General features: G+C 44.8%; 1 long non-coding RNA gene across 1 annotated transcript; it reads right to left on the minus strand.

Annotated features, from left to right (window-relative positions):
- Positions 1-2326: 2326 nt before the first annotated feature.
- Positions 2327-2686, minus strand: LOC116185154. The gene is made up of 2 exons (XR_004149925.1): positions 2638-2686; positions 2327-2599 (listed from the first exon to the last, which is right to left on the minus strand). It is a non-coding gene; the product is annotated as an uncharacterized LOC116185154 (long non-coding RNA).
- Positions 2687-10119: the final 7433 nt, after the last annotated feature.

The raw sequence follows: 10119 nt of genomic DNA on the forward strand, positions 1-10119 counted from the left end.
ATCCTAATAAATGCACGGCTCGATTACGAGCGAGTAATCGGTTTGTCAAACAATCGGGACAGTTAAACCTGCTCCGAATTAATAAACCGCTCGAAACTGACCTACAACTCGTCTCCATTCCTCTCTCGGACAGCCCACATTCTACTTAATGCGACACTGTCTTTTACCTTATCTTTCACCGATCGATCCTTCCGCGCGTAAATTCCGTTAAATTCTGTTATCGCCGGGATCCGACCGAACGAAATAACGGAATAACGAATATCGTGGATTTATTACCTACAGTCGGTTTTAGAAAAAAGAAAAAAAAAAATCTTCGAAACCAATTATAATTTTGACTTCAATAATTCATAATATAACGGAATATACGGGTGTATCGTATTTTTATATATATATATATATATTATAGTTTTTTTCTATGAATAAAAAATTTTATCATCCGTTATATATATATTTTTGATTCAGAATGTAAAGGAATGTTGAAGTAAAAGAAACGGAGAATGTTTGTATGAATAAAGATAGCAAGTCACGAGAGATTTTTGTATGATGTAATATCGGTATGCAGAACATTCTAAATTTGTAACTTTGAAATTTATTAATTTATAATACGATGTGATATATATAAATATTCGTTTTATTATTCAACGCGTGCGCGCACACACACACACAATATTTAAGAAATTGTAACGTTAGATTGCGATCACACTTATTGCGTATAAAATATTATATTACTGTTGATGTTATACGATGATATGATACACTTCTTAATTAACGAAGATTTGCGAGCATATGTAGAGCATAATGGATTGCGCATGGAGTAATTTTCTTTGAAAGAAACATTTTTTTCACGTGCACGTGGAAGAAGGAAGAGAATTTCAAAGAAAAAAACTTCCCCTGAAAAGGAAGAAGAAAAAAGAATGTCGTTTCGTCGGTAAATCAGAAAATTCAAAGTTGATACAAATTTATTATACGATAAAATCGCGTGTAAAAATTTTTTTACGATAATTACTTAGGAATTACGTGATATCAACGGAAATCACGATCAGAGTTGCGATTAGATAGATAGGGAAAAAATCGAGGCGCGTTAACGAGCGATTCTCGCAAGAATCGACGTTAACGTTCGGAAGTATCGTTCCGGGCGGAAATGTTTACACTCGAGTTAAATGGAGTAAATGGAGGCTCGTAACCCTTTCGAACTCCTTCGTTTTCCCACCCGTGAACGATGCTACAACGCGGCAGAATTACGCAATCACGTTCTCCGTCACGCTTCACGGATTTTGACAGCGTGTTCCATTCATTAATTTAAATTCATCTGCATTCATTTTCGAGGGGGGAAAAAAAAAGAAAAACCTCCTTTTACATTTGTCTTCTTTTTCCTCTAAATAATTAATAATACTGTTCGTCCCATTTTTTCCCGCAATCAAATCAAACAGATCGATGACAAAAGTTCGATCGAGCGTACGAAATTAAAAAAGTAAAAGTGTTATTTTTATTTTCGCCTTTTTAAACTGGTCGTCCTCCACGCTGGCTTTTATCTGTCTAGTTTCCAATCGAGCCATTAACCATTGTCCCCCCATCGTTTGAACTTTCAAGAGTCGTCGGGGATCGTCGTTCAATTCAAATCGCGACCTTTACGATGCAGCGCACGCCGCATCACCTTCGAAATACGTGGCCTACGCATCGAGAAGCTGGATTCCACCCCGTCGTTTCCATCGTCGATGCTTTAAAAGGCTCGCGCGATTGTCTTCGAACGAAATAAATAATCGCCTCGGCCGGAGTGGAAAAGTGAGCCGTGCCGATCCCTGTTCTGGAAACGCGGAAACACGTTGCGTAACGACGAAATGGAATATAAAAGTCGAAGCAAGAAGCGGCAAAGTTTCGCGGTAAAGGGATCGCGGTGGCGCGTGTGCACGATAGTCTCGTTTGGCAAGCGGACTCGAAAACTTTCACGAGAATCGGATAATAACTCGTCCATACTCGAATAATACACCTGGCGGCGAAGAAAATTCGCTCCGAGAGAGAGGAGGAGAAAAAAAAAAAAAAAAAAAAAAAGGAAAAAAAAGGAAAAAGGAAAAAAAAAAAAAATGTCAAATGCCATCAAGCTTTCAAAGGCCCCGCTATCTGAAAACTGGTTTCGAAGGAGAGATTTCTTGTCGAACGGAGGAAACGTCGTCTGGTAATATCTATGGTAGCCTTTTACTCCAGTCGTGGGGGGAAGTCGATGAATCGATCATCGAGAGAGAGACAGAGAGAGAGAGAGAGAGAGAGAGAGAGAGAGAGAGAGAGAGAGAGAGATCAGAAACACGCGTTACGCGATATTTTTCTCTCGCTTTTAATCGCGACCTCTGAAAGATCGTCAAGGACTGTTATGCTCGCGAGAACGCGAAAAACGCGGTATCTCGCGATAAGTTGCCTCGATTTCATATCAGAGTGACGTTCACATTCGAAGCCGGCGAAGTGTCGTCTCGTTAAAGGGATTAAAAGCATTCGCGGTTTTCGATAGGTAGAAAAGCGTCGCGTTCAATATGCTACTCTCTCGTCGGGATATGCTCTTCTCCGTTATGGACAACGTCCCGTTTATAATATAAACCGACCACGTCAACTCGCCTTATCTCCCCGTCATACGCTCGTCCACTCGACCTTGCGCGGTAATCGCGAAACGATCTTCGAAACTCGAAAGATATCGCGAAGAAACGGACGATTTCCAACGTCCGATGAAGGAACCCATACGCGGGTTTTATTCCTCGCGCCCGATCCACCTTTTACTTACCATTCATTCGTCGCTAATTTTCATCCCTGGAGGAGAGATATCGCGGTGAAAAACCGGCCTCGTGTCTCTGCCCTCTGCGGTCTATCCGCCGATACACCGTACTATTCCCCGACCACGTGATCCTCCAACCTTCTTCCTCTCTCTCTTTCTCTCTCTCTCTCTCTTTCTCTAGTTGCCAGGCTAACGTCCAATCCGCCTTCTTTCTCACCGAATTTCTTGAAAATCCAATATCGCGATAGATTAAACGAGATCCAGGGATCAATAATTCGGCGTGGATCGGTGGTTCCCTGCTCGAGCGGGAAGACGAAACTCGTTGGTCGTGGATGGATGGCACGGCTCGAATCCGTGAACGAGCGGGACCGAGACCCAGCACCACCACCCGGGCACCAGCACACCAGCAACGGCCGAGGCACGGCCGAGTCGGGGAGAGGTGTCGTGTTGCGAGATGGAGCTCGATCACGTGGGCAGCACACGCGGAAATCGATGGTTCGACGTGCATTCGGGACAACGCGCCGTGCCGGACTGGCTGTTCGGTAGGCTGACTTTCTTCCACGCCGCACCGCGAATCGCCCCTTTGATTACAAACACCGTCTCCTGTCTCTGTCCACCTTTCTCTCCGCCTCGCTCCATCTCCCTCCCTCCCTATCTCTTTCTCTCTCTCTCTCTCCCTCCTTCCCTCCCTCCCTCTCCGTCCCGCTCAACCTCCTTTACCCGCGAGCGGAGAGCGCCCGTTCGAGTCCCCCCTCCCATCGCTTCTCCACCGATTTCGTCGGACCTGTCCATCGGCCTCCTCCGATTCAATCACTTGTCCCCCTCCTTCGCGTTTTAAAGAGGCTTAAGAAGTTTGATCGACGTTGTTTCGAGAGTCACGAGAGGGGATACGATGGTGAACGATCGATTTTTGAAAAGATTTTTCGAAAAAGATTCGAGCGGATAAATCGAATCCTATTTCCAGCGCCCTACCAATGCCCGAGATCGAACCAACGAGATTCTTGCCCGCGGTATTCTAGCCAAGTCGATCTAGCAACTCCCAATCGTACACGACACCTGTTCGAACTTGGAGACAAATTCTGTCTTACTCGAGATATACTGTACAACGTTCCATATTATCCCCGTATGGAGTTTCCCCATAAGGAACGAAAAGCAAGTGCACAGAAGCTCGCTCTCCTCTTCCTCTCCCCGGTCTAGTCTCGCTCGGAGCGTCGCGTCGGGCAGAGAAGAACGGAGAAGTACGAGAAACAAGTTGGAAAGAGAACGGGGAGAATGGAGAAACGCTCCTACTTCCTTCGTATCCCAGAAGTGGTGGGATTATCGCGGCGACACTCGAGTTACGTCGATTCCATTCTCACCGATATTGCGGGTAATCCTGTCAGACGTGTCCGACATACCACTGGCCCGTTTTGCAAAACCGCAAACAGACCCATCGTTGCGCGCCAACACGGCCATCCACCGTCTCTTTTCCCTCGCCTATCCCACTATTCTTACCCACCTTGCGCTCGTAGTTGTCGATTATTCGCCATCGAAGCCACTTTCGCCGGTGGAACCGCGCCGCTCGGTGGCCACGCGGCCTGCAACGCCGCGGAATGTCGGAAGTGGAATTATGCAAAAAGCCGCGGCGGAACAATGCGCGCCGAGACGATGCACGAGGATGGAGGAGGCTCGAAAGCGGCTCGACGGCCGTGAGAATGTTGCGCCGTCGCCGTTTATCAGGATCGCTGATTCAGAGGCGAGAACAACCGTTCCTTTTTTTTCGCTCGCGTTTCAAAACTCGGTGTGCCACGCGTCGAAAGGGAAATTATTCGCCGCGTATCGCGTGATCTTCTCTTTTCGATCCTTTCGAGTTCAAGCTCGCTTGAAAAACGCTTGAACACTTGGCCCAACTGCGTGCCACTGGATCGCACACACGGTGGGGCAATGTTGAAAAATCGATCGGATGAAATTTCGGGTAAAGTTATTTTCTTTATTTTGTAATTTAACTTCGATCGCGATTAAAATTTTGCCCGTCTTCTGAACAACGAATAACCTCTCGTTCGAGAGATAATACATCATACGTACGAGCTCGTTTTCAACTTTATCTTTATTGCGAATAATTCTGCTCGCGAACGGTTTTAGTGCAGACACGGCACGTAACGATTTCGTCAGAGCGCACGAACTCACGATGCTATGTCCATCCTCGTTGCTCTCGATTCGAAAAACAAGGAAAGACGTAATACGACAAAAAACCGCTCCTCCTGCCACCCTATTACTCGCGATAACTTCCCGCTAAAATTACTTTCGCTCGTGGAACCGTTCGCGTTCTATGTACGCACAAGGCAAGAAACACACGGGAAGTCGTTTATAACCGAGTTTAATGAACGCACAGTGTGCCACGACCGAATATCCTTTTTCATCGATTCAACGTCATCCATCTTACGATCTCATTCTCTTACGTTTCACACGTTTGTCCGCGAAACAATTTGAACCACGCGAGGAAGAGCGATCGCGACAATTATTATTGAAAGAAACGGTGGAAAAAAGCACGTAGCTTTCACCGCGAGCTATCGGTCGTCTTCCAACTCGACCCTCGTTCGTTTATCCTTCGTTATCCTTTTCGAGGCTCGGTTCCTCGATCCGCACTTCCTTTCGCGATTTCCTCTCGCGGTCGAGAGGAGGAGAGGGAGGGGAATTGCTGGCAAAACGACGATTCGTCGAACGGGAGTTACGGGCCTCTGGTTCGTTTTAACGGTATATCTCCATTGCGCGCGAAGATCTGGGTTGCTGGCGCGACGCGCGTGCGCGCGCGCGCCTGTGATTTCGCTTGCCGCGAGGCCGATCATTACGAGACTCGTTTCCTAGTCGATTCAACGTTTCTCCAACTTCGTGGACCATTTATAATAGAGTTTTACAATAAAGTTACAAGTTTTTTTTATTTGCGTCTCATTTATAAATCGTTGATCGATTACTTTCGGATTATTGCAATTACGTAATTTTGAAGCATTTTTCGGATCAATATTAAAATACTTTTTTTTACTCATTTAAAATTATTATACGTTCCATTGATCTTATTGTATCATCGTACATCTTCGTTAAGAGGTTCGAAAATAATCGAATGTTTCGTGTGACGACGGTGAACGATGAAATCACGACACTATTCTCGCCGCGTAATCGTCATCGCGTGTGCGGTTAACTTTTACGTAATAATGCAGGGAAGCGTTTACAGGGGACCGAGCGAGCCATTATTCGCGGAGGTCGAAAGTGGACGAGGCCGAGGAAAAACGGTTTTCGTGCCGAAATCGGGCGCGTAACCAGGCCGATCACAGCTCGCTTAGCAATTACCGATTCCGGAGCCCAGGCTGGAGTCGCGTGGAACGGGCTGCGAACCGCTCCTCGAGCAACGGTGCATAGGCGTCGCGTGCCAAGAATTCCTCCGTGGCGTTACGTTTCTTGCCCTATCCACTTCCTTTTAATTCTCAGTTTTCTGCTCCCAATTCTTCTCAATTGGGAAAATTGAGAAGGCTACTGGAAGCTAGGATTAATCCTTTCGTTCGCAAATCAAAACTCCTCCGATGATCAGATATCTGATGATCATTTGTACGTCGATCGACAAGTTGAAAAATTATTAGAAAATAATATATCGGATTAGGTAACAACACGATGATACGATGTCTTTAAAATCCAACGGATACGATATGTATAATTTTTATCAAGGGGAAAGTTTTAAAAATGCAGTAGCAAAAATATATAAATGAGTGGATTAGTAATATTCGATATTGAATATTAATATTCGATCACGGAAAAATGTTGCTTGTCAGAAATCTCTAATCGCATCTAACGGTAGATATTTCTAATGAAGCGATATACGTGCGTGACACGTGATTCAAATTTCATACGATTTCACTTCTTCCTTTACCTTCGAGCTACCTTCTAGATCGAGGTACCGCATCTCGTTATCTCTCGTTCCTCTTTCTCGCTAAGCTAAGCGCTCACGTTTTCATAAGACGACGACGAAACGAAAAGGCCTCGTTCGTACTTTCGCGAAAGCGAATCTTTTTTTCGCGAATCAGCCTCTGCTCTCCCCCCTCTCTCTCTCTCCTCTGAGAGAGAGGCTGCCGCCTCCGGCCACGAAGCTAAAGGTATGCGGCAGGTGGCTTTCCGCTGGTAGGAGTCGGATGAGCGCGCGCGCATCCATGCACCTTCGAACGAGGACAACGATCTCTGGCGCGCACGTTTTGGAATCGTATCGGTGTACGCCCTCCATCCACCTCTCTCCCTCTCTCTCTCTCTCTCTCTCTCTCAGTATTCTCATTGCCATCGCACTGTTCCACTCGATCGGAAATTAATTTAACCGCGTCTCGACCTCGAATGGAGCATGACCTTGATAACCGCGTCCGTGATTTCACGACACGGTGTATCCTTCGAATAACTAAGCCCCTCGTTAACGCTGCTTTCGGAACGTTCGGCGTAAGGTTTCGACTTTCGTTTCGTTCCAACTGATATTTCTACTAAGAACCGTCCTCTCCTTTTTTTTTCTCGTATCTCGAATCTCGGAGAGGATCTCGAGGAGAGGTTTCCAACTCGAAAGGTGTTAACGAAAAAAAAAAATATTTCCCTGGAAACGACTCGTTTTCAGGGGTTAACGAACCTGAAATTTCGCGAGAGGAGGAGGCAGGCAGCGAGAGAGAGAAAGAGAGAGAAAAGGTGGTCGAAAGGGAGATGGGACGCGAGGAAGAGAGGATCGGAGTCTTCTTCCTCCTCTTCCTGACCGGTGTGCAGGAACGGAGAGATAAAATTGGAGACTGTTCTGGGAACAGGTAATAACGGTACCTGCTCGTCCAGTCCATCTCGATCTAACTCTCGAAACATCGAACTTCTTCGATGTTTCCCATTTATTTCGACCGATTTAATCCCGAAATCTCTCGTTATGAATCTCGTGTGAAAAGAGAGGATGTTCAATCTCTCGTGTCTGGCCGACGAGTTTTCCACGGAGTGATTAACGGAATCGTCTCAAGAGGATTAAAAAACAGTTGTACTCGATTCGTAAAATGGGAAAATGGAGCGATCCTACGTGTAATCCGCCACGGTTCTTGAACGCGGACAAAGAGGTTAGCCGCGAGACACGAACGCGTCTCCTTGAACGCGCTTTAGTCACTGTTAAGTATATATATATATATATTCTCGAAGGAAGAACGGAAGCTTTCCACGTAGGAACGAGTTAATCAGATGCACGTTAATCGTCGTGCTTACCTTGATGCACTTCTCAGCGTTCCCGAAGTCCGGCAAGTGGCCAGAAACTGTACACGCTCGATTTAAGCTACCTCCTTTAATTAAGTTGGTGTCACAGATCGTGGCCACCTCTTATAATTCTATTCGAATTCCCGATATTTAATCGTATTATCGATAAGAAAGAAACAGCGTGATAAACCGTGATCGATATTTACAAATAAATCCAAACTTATCTCGATTTAAACAAAGTTAAAATTTATTTATTTATTTATTTATTCTTTAAAGAAAACTGAACTGAATCGGTTTGCGCAGAATCGTAATTGAATGTTCGATAAATTGGATCGATATTTCCCCTTGTGGCAAAATCGTCATAAAATCGTGGAACAAGAGGAATAACGCAAAGATCGCGACGATTCCCGGAGTCGTGACGCCAAGTTGGCACGTTCTTGAAACCGAGGAATCGAGGTCAGCCTCGCGGTGAACGGGCCTGCAGTTATAACGAGAGTCGGCGTTATGCGCTGCCTCCTCGCCGCCGAGCGCTAAACAGAGACGCGCAGAGATGCAAAGCGGTGGAACGAAATCCACCGCGGTGTTGTATATGTATATATATATACGTCGGTTGGTTGCCGGTTCGCGGACCAAACACGATTCCCAAGAATCCTGTCGTCGAAGATGCGGCCATATTTGGTCGTGACTGCTTTCTAACTTGTCCCTTGAAAACTCATTCATCTCTTTGAGGAAACGGAGGGGAGGGGNTTTCGAAATAAGAGTACCTTTCTTTTTTTTTTTTTTCAAGAAGAGTTAGAATTTCGTTCACCTGTTAGGTTGATGCATACAAAGAACGAAAAAAAGAAAAAGAAAAATTGAATCTAACTAAATGAAAATACTACATCGTATTGATAATTCGAGATGTAGAAACAGAAAGAAATATAAAAAATTATCAAATACTTTAATTCTGGAGGAGAGGGAGTTTGTAGATGGAAAGAAGCGGAAGCGGTTTCTTTTCTTTCGCAAAAAAGTGTTTTATTAAAAAACTCGTATTTGGTAAATAAAATTCTGTCTCCATTTTTTCTTTTTTTTTTTTTTTTTTTTTTTTTGCCTTTTCTTCTTCTCCTTTTGCGTACAGCGTATAATTACGGTAATAGTAAATTACGGTTAAAACGGGGATACGAGGCGAGGGGGATTGCGAGCGGAATAGATCGATCGCTGGCAGCAGCGTGTTATCGACGAACGGGGGAAGCTTCCGTTTGCCGTCTCCGTGTTTTCTTTTTTTATTTTTTTTACAACGTCGAGCGTTACAATTACAATTATTTACGATTAGTAACATTTCTTCCTTTTTTTTTTTCTTCTTTCTTTTTTTCCGTTTTTTTTCCTTTTCTTTTCTTTTTTCTTTTTCCCCTCCCCATAGGGTCTCGATTCGAAGTACGAAGATCTTTATCGTATATTTCGTTCCCCTGGACACACGTGGCACACGTGGAAACGGTGATCATCACCGTTGGATGCGTGATACAGGGTGATCCTGTTAAACGGGGACGGGCTTTCTTTTAGTCGCAGCGAGAACGATAGCGAAAGCGCGTTCGTTACGGTTCTACGAGAAGAAAAAAAAAAAAAAAGAGAGAGGGAGAGAAAAAGAAAAAATAATTCGTGAATAAGGTATCCAAAGTACGAATGACTCTCTGATTTGTTTCGAACTCTCTCGCGTATAAACGTATTCGTGTGTATTCTTTTTGATATGGCGTTACCAAAAATGGGGAGGGAAAGAGACGAAGGCGTCTCAGCGGCAACGGCGCAAAATCGACGAGATTGCGAAACGACGAGGCGCGTACCTCACGCGTCTCGTGATGATCCGGTAATTCAACGGTGCTCAATTGTCCCGAAAAAGGAATTTTCTCGGCGAGTAGGCCATGCCAACGACACGTTGAAAGGAATGGAATCGTTCGTCGATATAATTATTATAACAATCGAACGTGCGTGACGATTAGCGCGTACGATTTGGAATTTCGATTCGATAAAAGTTGAGAAAAAAAGACGAAGGACGACCTTGCGTCGTTCCATTTTCAACAAGAGATTACAATAATTATTTTTCTTCGATTACGATCCGTAACGCGATTTCGTCACTCTTTCGATTCGATTCTCCGTCGATAAAAGTT

Source organism: Apis dorsata, unplaced genomic scaffold (genome assembly GCF_000469605.1).
Source record: "Apis dorsata unplaced genomic scaffold, Apis dorsata 1.3 scaffold_111, whole genome shotgun sequence".
Classification (NCBI taxonomy): Eukaryota; Metazoa; Arthropoda; class Insecta; order Hymenoptera; family Apidae; genus Apis; species Apis dorsata.